Consider the following 13,683-nt stretch of genomic DNA (forward strand, 5'->3'; position numbering starts at 1 on the left):
ATTTCCAGTATATAGACTGCCTCTGCTGTTGAGAAGTATGAACAGCCTTTGCTATCTCCCATAAAATTTCTAAACTGGAGTCGAAGAGTTGTGACAGCCTTAACTCTCTATTTGTAATCCACACCAATTCACCTTTTGACAGAAATCAAGTACTCTTTAATGACTAGGTCTTAAATTTAGATTCACTGTTATCAATCAAGTCTTGCAGCAATTCCTTCCAGAAGTGCAGTACCTTCTAGTAGTGGTGGCTCCAGTTCAGGGTTTTTGCTATCACCTAGGTTATTTTCTAACCATATTACTACCCTCAACCAGAAATGGGAGCACTGCCTGGGTGTCACACCTGCTACTTTCCTCACTTGATCTCTTCCATGTTTGACTGCATGTAACCATGTGTACACACAGTAGTATGTTATCAAAGATATTACCTAATAGATTTACTGCTGGGATTCATAAAATATTGTTACCTAATTGGCCCCTGCCTTTCTTTCTAGTCAAAATCCTCTCTGGCTTTTGGCACACAAAATGGTGGCCCTCCAATAACCCTAACTTGAGCAGACTGCTTAGGCAGGTAATGTTTCTTCCAGAACAACAAATAAGTTGCAAAAATAGGAAGAAAAGTGAGGACAAGCAGAGCAGGGAATCACAATGATGTAAAAAATCCATTCTTTTTCCACAAGCCACTGTAGTACAATGAAAACTTTTATTAAGCAAGATACATGCAATCAGATAAGCACTTTCATCTCTGTTGATTCAGAGGCTTATTCAGACCAGTAATGTTTCTTTCCAAAAATATGTTTAGGCTCAACAACAATTATAACTACTGAAGTATCCCTCTTAGCAATAGTTTTGCTACCATACCAGGCACTTACTTTTGTGATCACGTTTAGTAGCTGCAGTTTCCAGACAACTCACCATTAATGTTTTGATACCTTTCTAACTTTCTCACTTGTTTTTTGTTCTCCAACTTGCCACTGCAGACATTTGGACCCTCCATGCTCATCTAGTTACAATGGAGATATTTTCCTCCAGGACCTTGTTGTGTGCTTGAGACAGTGTTTTCCCTTTTGGGTGTGCAACCTGCTGTGAAGATTTAGAGTGAACACATGGGTTCCTTTATACTCATGTATGGTCCTGGGCATCCATTCTTATGCAGCTGTGTGCCGTGGTAGCTAGATGGATGATATTCTTTGTCCCCATTTCCTCATTAGTGTTGACTGACCAGATTCTTATGTCCTCACAGTGATGAGTACTTTCTCCGTTATCACTGACACAGCCTCGCTCAACTATGGTAACTTCTGAAATATAATCACTTACACTGGCATTTTCCTTTCTTCCATGCTCTCTGCATTTTTTCTATACACTTCATGACTAAGTTGGAACACTCAAACAATGTTAACTTTATTTTAATTCAAGTAATCCTCATGATTTTTGCTACAGCATACATTGCCTCGTCCTTGAGTGAAAGAGTCGAAAACCTCATCGACTGCCCTTGGTCAATTTGGTGCTGATTTCACATACTTTCAATTTCTAAAATAATACTATCAAAGCAATCCTTCACTTTATATGGAGGAAGCAATTTGGTACTAACCTTGGTATCTAGGGTTTGGTTCCCCAGTATACACATCCTTTGAAAAGGACCAGCATCTCCTTCCCTCTCATCTGTGATACTTTTCTCTTTCCCCTTTCAGCAGATATCTCTCACTCCCTTTTACCACAGACTGTTGCCTTCTCTCAGCTGCCCTGAATGCATAGGCGTTTCATCACCAGTTCTGGTTTCTTTAATTCCAGCTGGATTTTGGAATCACTTGGAGGTGAGCTGAGTTTCTTTCCTGCATAACTCTATACATACAGCCACTACCTGGCTATCTCCAGTTTGAGTTGACTGCACTTGAGCTACATTCACGGCTGCTATCATGTCCTGTTGAACAAACCAGTGTACAAAATCCCCTTGGTCTAGTACTTCTTAATCAGCTGTGATGCCAACATTTTTCCATATTACACAGAGCTCATTTTTCCAGTTTTTTAAGTACTTTTACTATAAAATAAAATAACTGCTGGAATAGGCACCTGATATATGTTTACTTTGTGACTGTAATGGCAGACAAATATTTTCATGAATTAAAACTGTTTTACAGGCTATACAACTGCAGTTTAAAAGATCCAACCTCTGCCCAACAGTTTATATGATATATTGGACATATGCTTCCACTTGCTGCCACCAATTAATCTGGGATGGTCAGGGCAGATGGATTGCAAATAATCGACCACTGCTACCAACATTTGATGGGATGTGGAAACAGAAATATGAGGTTTGATGCCTACCAACTGTAAACATTAAAATACAAAGGGAATTGGTGTTAATGGTACATTGAAAATGTGCAGTGCTGCCTTGAGAAATAGCCAGCAGCAGTCACTCACAAGCTCTACACTACACAGCTACAGACCTGAGTTATAATCACTGTCTCAACAGGATTTCACCCACTTCAGATAAAGCGTATCACTTTTCAGTTCAACCTTACCAAAAGTAATTGAAATTTGAAAAGAATTATTTTGCATATCCCCGCCGCACAGTATTTGTCAGAAAAAATAAATGAGACTCCATCACCAGCTCCCTGCTCCTCAGGCTTTAGGATGTATTACCAGTTGTTAGTCAAAACTAACAAAAATGACATCACACTTTTCTGTTTAACCTTAAAATAAACCAACTTTAAATATTCAAGTGATAGTAGTCAGCCATGAAGAATCACCCTTCTCAGTGGGCAGGTAGTGTACAGTTGTGGCTACATGTCAAATGCGAAAACAAAATCACCAGAGACATTCAAAGATGAATAATAAAATTATTTCTTTGAAGTAAATAAATTAAAATATTTCTGTTCCAACTAAATATGTGAACAGTAAAAAGGCATGCACAAGAAACTGTATATAAAACATTGAATAGACAGACAAAAAAAGATTAACTAGAACATCCAAACTAGAAACTATTAGCTTTTCGCTAAAGATATTCTGTGCCCTTACTGGTTCTGACTTTAAAGTCCAAATGGGATTTTCAGTATCCTTACAGGAGTATAGTTGAATTCACTCTTTAATGGTTTCCTCCTGCAGCCACTCATATAGTATCTGCACATCTGTAAATTTACAGCTCTTTAAACTGACTGCTAGTTCCTCTGTTAATCCCCACTCAGGATTTCTGTGGATTTAGACTGAACTTTAGAGGATGCCTTTCCTGATTCCACAGTTACATGTCCTATGTGAATTGTAAGCTTCACAAGCTAAAGTCCAAATAAGAAACTCATCATGTGATCTAATTCAGTAACTCCCAATGAGTATAGGACTTAGATGTGCACAGTGAAAATAAAATGTTTAGTTTTATCTTTTAGGTGAAATTAATTTCCAAAGTACCAAATGTACAGTGGATACAAAAAGTGCACACACCCCTGTTAAAATGCCAGGTTTTTGTGATATAAAAAAATGAGACTACAATAAATAATTTCAAAACTTTTCCCACCTGTAAAGTGACCTATAACCGATACAATTCAATTGAAAAACAAACAAATCTGTTAGGGGAAAAATATAAAAAATAAAAAATGTACAAAAAGCTGGTTGCATAAGTGTGCACACCCTTAAACTAATACTTTGTTGAAGCACCTTTTGATTTAATTACAGCATTCAGTCTTCTTAGGTACACACCTGTCATCAATTAAAGAGACTCTGATTAACCCAAATAAAGTTCAGCTGTCCTAGTAGCATTTTTCTGACATTTCCCAGTTGCCTGCTACAGCAAAAGCCATGGTTTGCAGAGAGCTTAGAAAGCATCAAAGGGATTGCATTGTTGAAAGGTATCAGTCAGGAGAAGGGTACAAACAAATTACCACAGCATTGGATATACCATGGAACACAGTGAAGACAGTCATCAAAAAGTGGAGAAAATATGGGACAACAGTGACGTTGCAAAGAACTGGACGTCCCTCCAAAATTGATGAAAAGACAAGACAAAAACTGGTCAGGGAGGCTTCCAAGAGACCTACAGCAACACTGAAGGAGCTGCAGGAATTTCTTGCAAGTATTGGTTGTGTACTACATGTGACAACAATCTCCCGTATTCTCAATGTCTGGACTATGGGGTAGGGTTGCAAGACGGAAGCCTTTTCTTACACAGAAAATCATCCAGGCCCGGCTAAAATTTGCAAAACAATACATCAAGTCTCCCAATAACATGGGAAAATGTGTTATGATCTGATGAGACCAAGTTTGAACTTTTTGGCCACAATTCCAAAAGGTACGTGTGGCGCAAAAACAACACTTTGCATCACCAAAAGAACACCATCCCCACAGTGAAGCATGGTGGAAGCAGTATCATGGTTTTGGGTTGTTTTTCTTCAGCTGGAACTGGGGCTTTAGTCAAGGTAGAGGGAATTATGAACAGTTCCAAATACTAGTCACATTTGGCCCAAAACCTTCAGGCATCTGCTAGAAAGCTGAAGATGAAGAGGAATTTCACCTTTCGACACGACAATGACCCCAAAGATACATCCAAATCAACAAAAGAATGGCTTCACCAGAAGAAAATTAAAGTTTGGAATGGCCCAGCCAGAGCCCAGACCTAAATCCAATAGAAAATTTGTGGGGTGACCTGAAGAGGGCTGTGCACAAGAGATGCCCTCGCAATCTGACAGATTTGGAGCACTTTTGCAAGGAAGAGTGGACAAATATTGCCAAGTCAAGATGTGCCATGCTGATAGACTCCTACCCAAGAAGACTGAATGCTGCAATTAAATCAAAAGGTGCTTCAACAAAGTATTAGTTTAAGGGTGTGCACACTTATGCAACCAGCTTATTGTACATTTTTTTATTTTTTATATTTTTCCCTTAACAGATTTGTTTTTCAATTGAATTGTACAGGTCACATTAAAAGTGGGTAAAGTTTTGAAATGATTCATTGTGGTCTCATTTTTTTTATCACAAAAACCTGGCATTTTAACAGGGGTGTGCACATTTTTTATATCCACTGTATATCTATATACAATTTTAAGCAGTGTTTTACATATTGTCTCTTACTTCATGTAAAAAGCAGGTACAATGCAACTTTTTCACCTTTATCCTAATTCACCACAGTCCTAGAACAACTTCATATACATCTATGAAAGAACAGAAAGATTTTCAATACTATCCCAGTTCTTCTTACACATCTCTTCTTCTAAGGCTCAAGGACAATTTGTTGAGAGAACCTTAAGAAATGAAGTTTGAAGCAAAAGATAAATTTCATCTCCCACTCATGTGGCCTTTTGTTTAAAAAGACAATCTGAGTGTTTAGTGACATGGTAGAACCCTTTTGTCATTTTACCTGGCATGTCTTTGCTCTGATAGTTACTCTCTGTCCATTTAACTGTGTTTGGTCCTCTGCCTATATAGTTTTTACCAGCTGAGTACACCCTGGCTTTATTACCCATCTTAACTACCATCCTATACTGTTCACAAGCTTTGCTGTATCCTTTTGTCTTTTGTAATGGTTGGCTAACAGGTATTTTTCATAAGCCTTTTTCATATACTCTGTGCTGATATGGACTGAAAAATGGGTATTATGGACCATGGCTAGAACTGCCTCATGATAGCCTTTGAAACTACCAACAACAGAATAATTTCTTCCACTAGTGTATCTTTATGATGCATTTTCTACATAATCCCCTTTTCCAATATACAGGCGTACAAAATACCATGAACCCAATCAATGTAAAATGAAAACACTAATAAAACAAAAAGTTGACAAAAACAGCAGCCACAAGATTAATTAAGCGCTTTCCTTCTGTTGTGATCAAGGGAACAAAATCACTTAATAAATCTTGTGGCTGCAGTTTGCGTCAATGTTTTGTTGTTTTATCAGTATATGGACAGTCTTCTGTTGAAGATTAGGAGTCTCCTTGGTCATTTCGCTCGACTTTTGCAAAGTGAGGTGTCGCTAAAACAACCAAGCATCATGGGTTCTTGTTCAAGCAGCTTTAATGTGTGCAAACAGGTCTATTTTATAACATTGAAATTTCATATCACTGAAAACCCAAAACATTGAAAACTCAGAACATTGAAAGTGTGCTTCATAACATTGAAAACTACATTGCACAAGTAAATAATATCACTTCCACCTACACCACCACCTAACTAACAAACACACTTTCTACTATGTTTATGCAGGGAGGCAAGCCCCCATCCACCCCCCCCCGTAAATTAAATATACCAACTCCAAGATCGCACTACAGTGGAAAAAAAATTAATTTCTTAACCTCAACAGTGAGGTTAGGAAATTAATTTTTTTCCACTGTAGTGCGATCTTGGAGTTGGTATATTTAATTTACGGGGGTGTGTGGGGGGCAGAGGGGGTAGAAAGTGTGTTTGTTAGTTAGGTGTTCTTATAGGTGGAGAGGATGTTATTTACATAGTTTACTATCGTTAGCTCAAATGGCAAAACATTTGCTGTTTGAAATAACAAAAATGTAAACCGAAATAAAACATTTCAAGCGTACACAATGTCGGCCCAAATGATCGACACATTTAAGTCGACATTGTTACTGAAAATGTGACATGATAGCCATATAGGAGCTGATGTTCATCAAACTCCTATAAGACATATCACATTTTTGCAGGGGGGCAAGCCCCCTGCGCCCCCCACATCCCCTGCTACTAATTTATTCCAACTCCGAGATCGCACTACAGTGGGGATATGGATGACTTTCCAATCACCACTGTATCATGATCTCATACATATAGTCAAGACACTTATGCGAATGCACTACAGCATTTGCATAAGTTTGTTCAACTATCCATCTCGCTTATCCTTTTGCGAACGACATTCTGATTTTCGGCAGCATAACTGCTGACAGCATGTCATTCGCTAAAACGATAGTACACCTATTTACATATGCATTGTAATTTTCAATGTTATGAAGCACACTTTCAGTGTTCTGAGTTTTCAATGTTTTGGGTTTTCAGTGTTTTGGGATTTAGATGTTTCTTTCTCAATGTTATGAAATTCAGTGTTATGAAGTAGACCCATGCAAACACATCATAAATGAGATTAAGTAACTTTAACTTATAAACTGATTAGCTAGCATGCACATGGATGTTAACATTCTGGCTGCACCTTCAAAATGGCACTAAAGCTAACATGTGCATGGTATTTATATGCACACACTGATCTTAGAAATGCTTCTTAAAGGTACAACACACCTATTATTCTACATCCTCCCTCTTTGAGAAAATGAGTTAGACATTGTCACTGAAATTAATGAATATGCAATTTACATAGAAATGATTTTCATCATGCAATTATACAAAGCTGTATAGATATATACAACTATGTCCAAGTTGCTGTGTATTTCACACTAGGTTTTGAAATGTGACCATATTGTGTGACAAAATTTGGGATCTGGTTTAGCAAATGGGATTGTCTCTGCTGACTGCTCAATCTTGGGAACACTGGACTCATCTGCCGGAACAGTATCAGGAGTCAAGACACATTCTGGAACAGGAATATCATCTAGACTGCTCTGAGAGTTAGAGTCTTTATCACAGGTACAATGCTATGATATCGGTTCTGCTACAGGAAGAAGATGTTTGTGATTTCTCCTGTACTCCACACCCTTGGATTTAACAAAATAGGATCTCAGCTCTGCATAAATACTCGTTACTTGACCAATCCTGTCGAAACCTTTCACTGTTTGTATCCTCACTGCCTCTCCTTTTTTCAATGGACAAAGAAATCTGCTCGACTTGTTATAGCTGGACTTTAGAAAGAATGCTTTCTAGATAACTGGCCTTTGATTGCTTGGTTGTTCTTAGCTTTGGGCCTCAATAAACTAGAACTGATAAGCAATGTTGTTCCAGTTTGCCAAGATAGAAGTCTCTGAGCAGGTGAGCCAAGTATATCATCACAGGGTATGTTTCCGAGATTAAGTTAAAAAAAAAATCGATATCACGCTTTGACTTCTCAAGTAATTGCTTTGCACGGTGTACTGCATATTCACCATGTCTGTTCGATTGCGGATACTCTGGACTACTAGTAACATGTACGAAGTCCCATTCTCTGGCAAATTTTTGAAACAATTGACTGGTAAATTGTGTACCATTGTCAGAGATTAATTTCTGTGGACTGCCATGGACTGAGAAATGGCATTTCAACTTAGTAATGACTGTAGTAGAAGTTAGATTAGGTAGTAAATCGATCTCGAACCAATTCAAATAAGAATCTACCAGTACTAAGTAATGTTGATTGGTCCACTCAAATATGGCGGTAGCAACAATTGACCAAGGTAGATCAGGAATTTGACTTAGCTGAAGTGGGTCTCTTTTGCAAATGCGCTTTAGTACTCTTAAACACTGAACAGGAAAAAAGTACTCTGTCAATGTCTTTCACCAGAGAAGTCCAGAATACTAGTCCTCTTGCTCTTCTCTTAGTAGATTCAAAATCTGGATATATTCTTGTTGTAAGGAAGCAGGAACAACAATTTTAGGACCTTTGAAAATAATGTCATCTTCCATCAACATCTTATCTCTGTAAGGAAAGTAAGATTGCACTTCTGGTGGAACACTTGATTGCTTTGACTGCCATCCAGCACATATAGAGTAACTGAGCTTCTGCAAAACTGGATCAGTCATTATATGATCTCATAGCTCATCAAGTCTTGTGGTAGAAAGATTGCGCACTTCCATGACATCAAAGTCAAAATTCTCTGCATGAAGCTGTTTTGTCATATTTCTAGGTGCTCTGGATAAGGTATCAGCCAGATAAAGAAGTTTGCCTTTTGTAGAGACCATTTTGAGCATCATTCTTTGTAATCTCTCTCGAGCTGAATGCATAGGCTTCTTTGAAATAGTAACCAATGGTTGATGATCAGTTTCAATCTGGATTTCTCGACCATAGATATTATCATGAAACTTGGAACATGCAAACACTACTGCCAAAAGTTTTTTCTCAATCTGGGCATATTGCATTTAAGTCTGGGTAAGTGTTCTTGATGCATAGACATCTGGCTTGCCTTCTTGGAGAATAACTGCACCTAAACCAAATTTTGAAGCATCACAGGAAAGAGTTACGGGTTTGTTGACATCATAGTATCTTAATGTTGGGGGGGGGGGTTTAACAATTTTCTGCTTAAGAACTTCAAATGCTCTCTGGTGCTGGTGTAGACATGATGAAGTAACATTTTCACATGTGAGCTCTCTCAAAGGTGCTGTCAGATCACTGAAATCTGGAATGAACTTAACTAAGTAATTGATCATACCAAGAAAACATTGTATAGCTTACACATTACCTGGTGCAGGCATCTCAAGAACGGCTGCTTGCTTGGACAGGTCTGGTCACAAGCCCATACTTGTAAACAAATGACCTATATACGTACTTCTGGTAGTCCAGATTTGCACAATTGAGCTTTAAGTTCACTTCATGTGTTCTGTCTGGAACTCTCTTAAGATTTCTGTCATGCTCTACCTCATCATTGCCTCTGACCAATATATCATCTACTATTATGGCACATGGATAGCCCCAAAAAATGTGCTCCATTGCACGCTGGAAGACTTCACTTGCAGAATTTATTCCAAATGCATCCTGAGGAATCTATATATTTCAAATGGGGTAATGAATATAGTCAGTAATGAAGATTTGCAATCGAACATCACTTGCCAAAATTAACTCTTTGCATCTAAGACAAAAAAAACACTGGGATTCAATATCAGGGCTGCAACCTCTTCAACTGTATGATGGGATAATGCAGTCTCTTCAATGCTTTATTCAAATCTCTTGGGTCAATACATATTCTGATTCCATTTGAGCCTTTTTTATGAGCTGCTACCATGGACGATACCCATTCGGTAGTTCTGTAACTGGACAAGTTACACCTTGTTGCACCATTTTGCCCGAATGAGCTTTGAGCTTATGTTGCATAGCTATTGGAACTCTTCTTGCTGGTCTGACCACTGGACTGATTTCTGGGTCTAATTTCATGGAATATACAACTGGAAGCTTTCAATTTGTCATTGAAAACATCAGCATACTCTGAAAAAATAGTATCGGTGAAGCTAGAACTAGGACATGTGCTTATCTGATTAACTACTTTGGTAAAAGAAAGCAGAGTCATTTTCAGACTGTCTCTGAAACCCAGCAATGACTACACAGGTCTTTGAACCACATAGAACAATAGACTGTAACAGCTCTTAGCCACATAACATGAAAGCACTACTGAGCCTTTGGTTTGAATCTGTTCACCTCCATAAGCTATATGTTTCGCACATCTAGTCACATTTATTTGTTCACCAACTCTGACCCTTGCAAAAGTATCTGCAGGTCAGACCTAGCAAGTACGGCAAGTGCAAGGCAAACAAACATGTATAAAACAAAAAAGAAGCCAGCACCTGGGATGAATGAGAAGTAATTTACTGGAACTAGACCAGTTTCAGCAAGTAGCTTTCATCAGTAGTGTAGGATTATACTAGTGATGAAAACTACGTGCTGAAACTGGTCTAGTTCCAATAAATTACTTCTCATTCATCCTAGGTGCTGGCTTCTTTTTTGTTTTATAAAAGTATCTGCAGACATGACACTTTGAACCAGTGTCTACATTAAGCTCGGTGGATTTACCATTGATACGGACAGTACAAAACACTTCACTTCTTGTCAAAAAATCTACCACATCAATCTTTTCACCTATTACTGATACACCATCTACTGAGAAAGCAGACTGTTGCAGATCTATAAGCTTAACTTGCTTTTTGGAGTGACCCTTCTTTGTAACCGCGTGAGGCTTACTTGATTTACAAAATCTTTAAAAATGGTTCAATTTCTTACACTTATGACATTACTGACCAAATGCCATACACTTTTCTCTTCTGGAATCATGGTTGGCACCACAATTGCAACAGTTAACAATAAAGCTTGATAAAGGTTTTGTTGATTCACTCTTATGCTGTACTGAGCAACGTCTGTTTTGCACTAGGCACCCTTGGTTTTGCACTGAGCATGCTCCTTTAACTGAACTGTTCTTGGAATGTGCTAGATGACCACGGGTTTTACCTAAAGTTCTGCAGTGGATGCTGTTGCCACATAATCAGGCCTGCTTTTGCTTGTCACATGTTGCATGCTGTCTACATGAGCTCTGGAGCCTACTGAAACCATGTTCTTATCACTAACAAGCATACTTGTGTGCCTTTCTGTAACCTCATGAATCTGAAAAATCTTAATGGCTTTACTCACTGTTAAATCACTATCACAAAGCAAAATACTTCTCACAGTAGCATTATTAATACCGCAGATGAGTCTGTCTTTTATTAACTCCTCCTTTAAATCATCATACCTAGACATTTTAGCTTTGTTTCTCAGATCAGTAATATAAGCTGCGAAAGTTTCTCCTTGCTTTTGATCTCTCGTGTAAAAATGCCTCTCTAGGGTAACATTAGTCTGAGGGTTACACATCTCTCTGAATTTGCTCTTTAAACACTCAGGGTCTTCCCTTGATTCAGCCTGCACAACAACATGACAAGTCTCTCCTTCACCTTCATACACTGCTGGTGCATAGACAAATGAATGCTCCCTTTCAATGGCTCCTGACCCTGCTAGGTTCAGCAAAATGAATGCCCCGGTACGTGCATCTTTATCAGAATAAGCTGCTTGTATAAATATATCGTATTCTTACTCAAATATTCTCCAATTCTCTGCAATGTTCTGATCAAACACAAGTGGTTGTGGCTTGCGAAGTCTGTCTGCCATATTGATATATCTCAGTGAAAACTCTTGCAAATATGCAAGAACATACACACTTGTACATACATTTATACATGTGCTTGAAATGTATACCAGTACTTGTAACAACACAATGAGCTTCTGTATAACTGAATTTCATGAAATAAGTTTCCTGGGCACTGCATCACTTTGAAATCTCTTTTCTGTAAAGCCACTTGCCTTGAAATTATTTTACTATATGAGCCATTTATCTTGAAGGGAAAAATGCTAAAGTAATTTATCATCATTTTGCTGTACGAGCCTTTGTCTTGTAATCACTTTAATGCCAAAGCCATTTTTCAACATTTTACTGCCAGAGTCATTTATTACCATTTTAAGAAACATTTTGAACAACCACACAGTGTGAATAAGTTGAGCAATAGAAGCTGAGGGCAAATTTCGAAGTAATTGTACTTTGCAAATACACTATCTCAAAGCAATGGAATGAACTGTTTCAAAGTAATTGTGACTTGTAAATAAGCTATCTCGAAGTAATGGCACTTTACAAATAAACTTTTTCGAAATAATGGCAATTTACGAATAAACTGTTTCAAAGTAATACCACTTTGCGAATAAACTTTTCAAAGTAATATCAGTTTGTGAGTGTATTGGGCAGGAAGCTCAGAGTGAGAAACACCTCAAAATAACTGCACTTTGCAAATAAAGAGTACACAGCACACTGGAATTTCCCAAAATGGATGCACTTTGCCAAATAACTCTCTATAGTGCGAGAAACATTCTGTAATGGTGGCACTCTATGAACAGACACACCCAGGCACAAGAAACTTTTCAAAATGGTTCCACTTGACTGCACTTCACGAAATAGTTGCACACAACAAACTCTTCAGAAGTAATGCACAGCAATAAGCATACACTGCAAGCATTTTTACACACTGAGATACTTCAAACGACTCTAGTTATGCTATTCAAGGCTTCAATCAAAGCGAAGTGGCAATTTGTACCAAACAGTAATTTGCCCAAAACACATGCTGTCGCCTTTGTTTTATTTATACTGAATGTGCCCTTTCTCATTGAATCTCTTAATATACCTTTTATGCCCTTGTGTTATATTCGTTTTCTTCATTTAATCTCTTTTCATGCCCATTATACTTTCTTGTGCTTGATTTAACTTTAAACATGCTCGTTTTACAATTCTGAGGCAACTCTGAACCCTTAATGTAATTTTTAATGCTCATTTTGTCAAATAACTCTGTTTCAAACATTTTGACTAATTAATGAGCTCTTTTCTACTTCTCGCTTGCTTAATAAACTTTTCTCTGCTATTCATATGCTTAACAATACGTTTTGTGCCCTTGTAATGCTCAGTTTAACCTCTTTCAATAAATAAATCATTCATGTGTGTTCTCTTTACCTTTGACTTGTCTCTGGCACTTTTTCACTCTCGGTTCTTTTAGTTTGCCTTCACCATTACCTCTGCACCTTGTGGCTCTGAAGAATAGTCTTTGCAATCCCGATTCTGACACCTTGTCGCTTGCCAGGTCAGGATAAAACAAGCGGGCATCATGGGTTCTTGTTCAAGCAGCTTTATTGTATGCAAGCACATTATAAATGAGGTTAAGTAACTCTAAATTATAAACAGATTAGCTATCATGCAAATAGATGTTAACATTCTGGCTGCACCTTCAAAATGGCAGTGAAGCTAACACCTGCTTGGTACACACACAGATCTTGGAAATGCTTCTTAAAAGTACAACTCACCTATTATTCTACATGAGGTGTGAGAGTTTTAATTCTCTTTGTAATTTTCCCAAATTCTGCTTTTAATGGAAGTCCAGTATTTTCTGACAACTTTGTCTCGGATTCAGACTCACTCTTATCAACCATTTCGTCATCTGAAATTACTCCCTACAGATGAAAATCCAGTACCCCCTGATGGCTGTAGCTCTAATTCAGATTTTTTGCTA

The sequence above is a fragment of the Protopterus annectens genome, chromosome 17.part0 (genome assembly GCF_019279795.1).
Source record: "Protopterus annectens isolate FY-2018-M chromosome 17.part0, PAN1.0, whole genome shotgun sequence".
Classification (NCBI taxonomy): Eukaryota; Metazoa; Chordata; order Ceratodontiformes; family Protopteridae; genus Protopterus; species Protopterus annectens.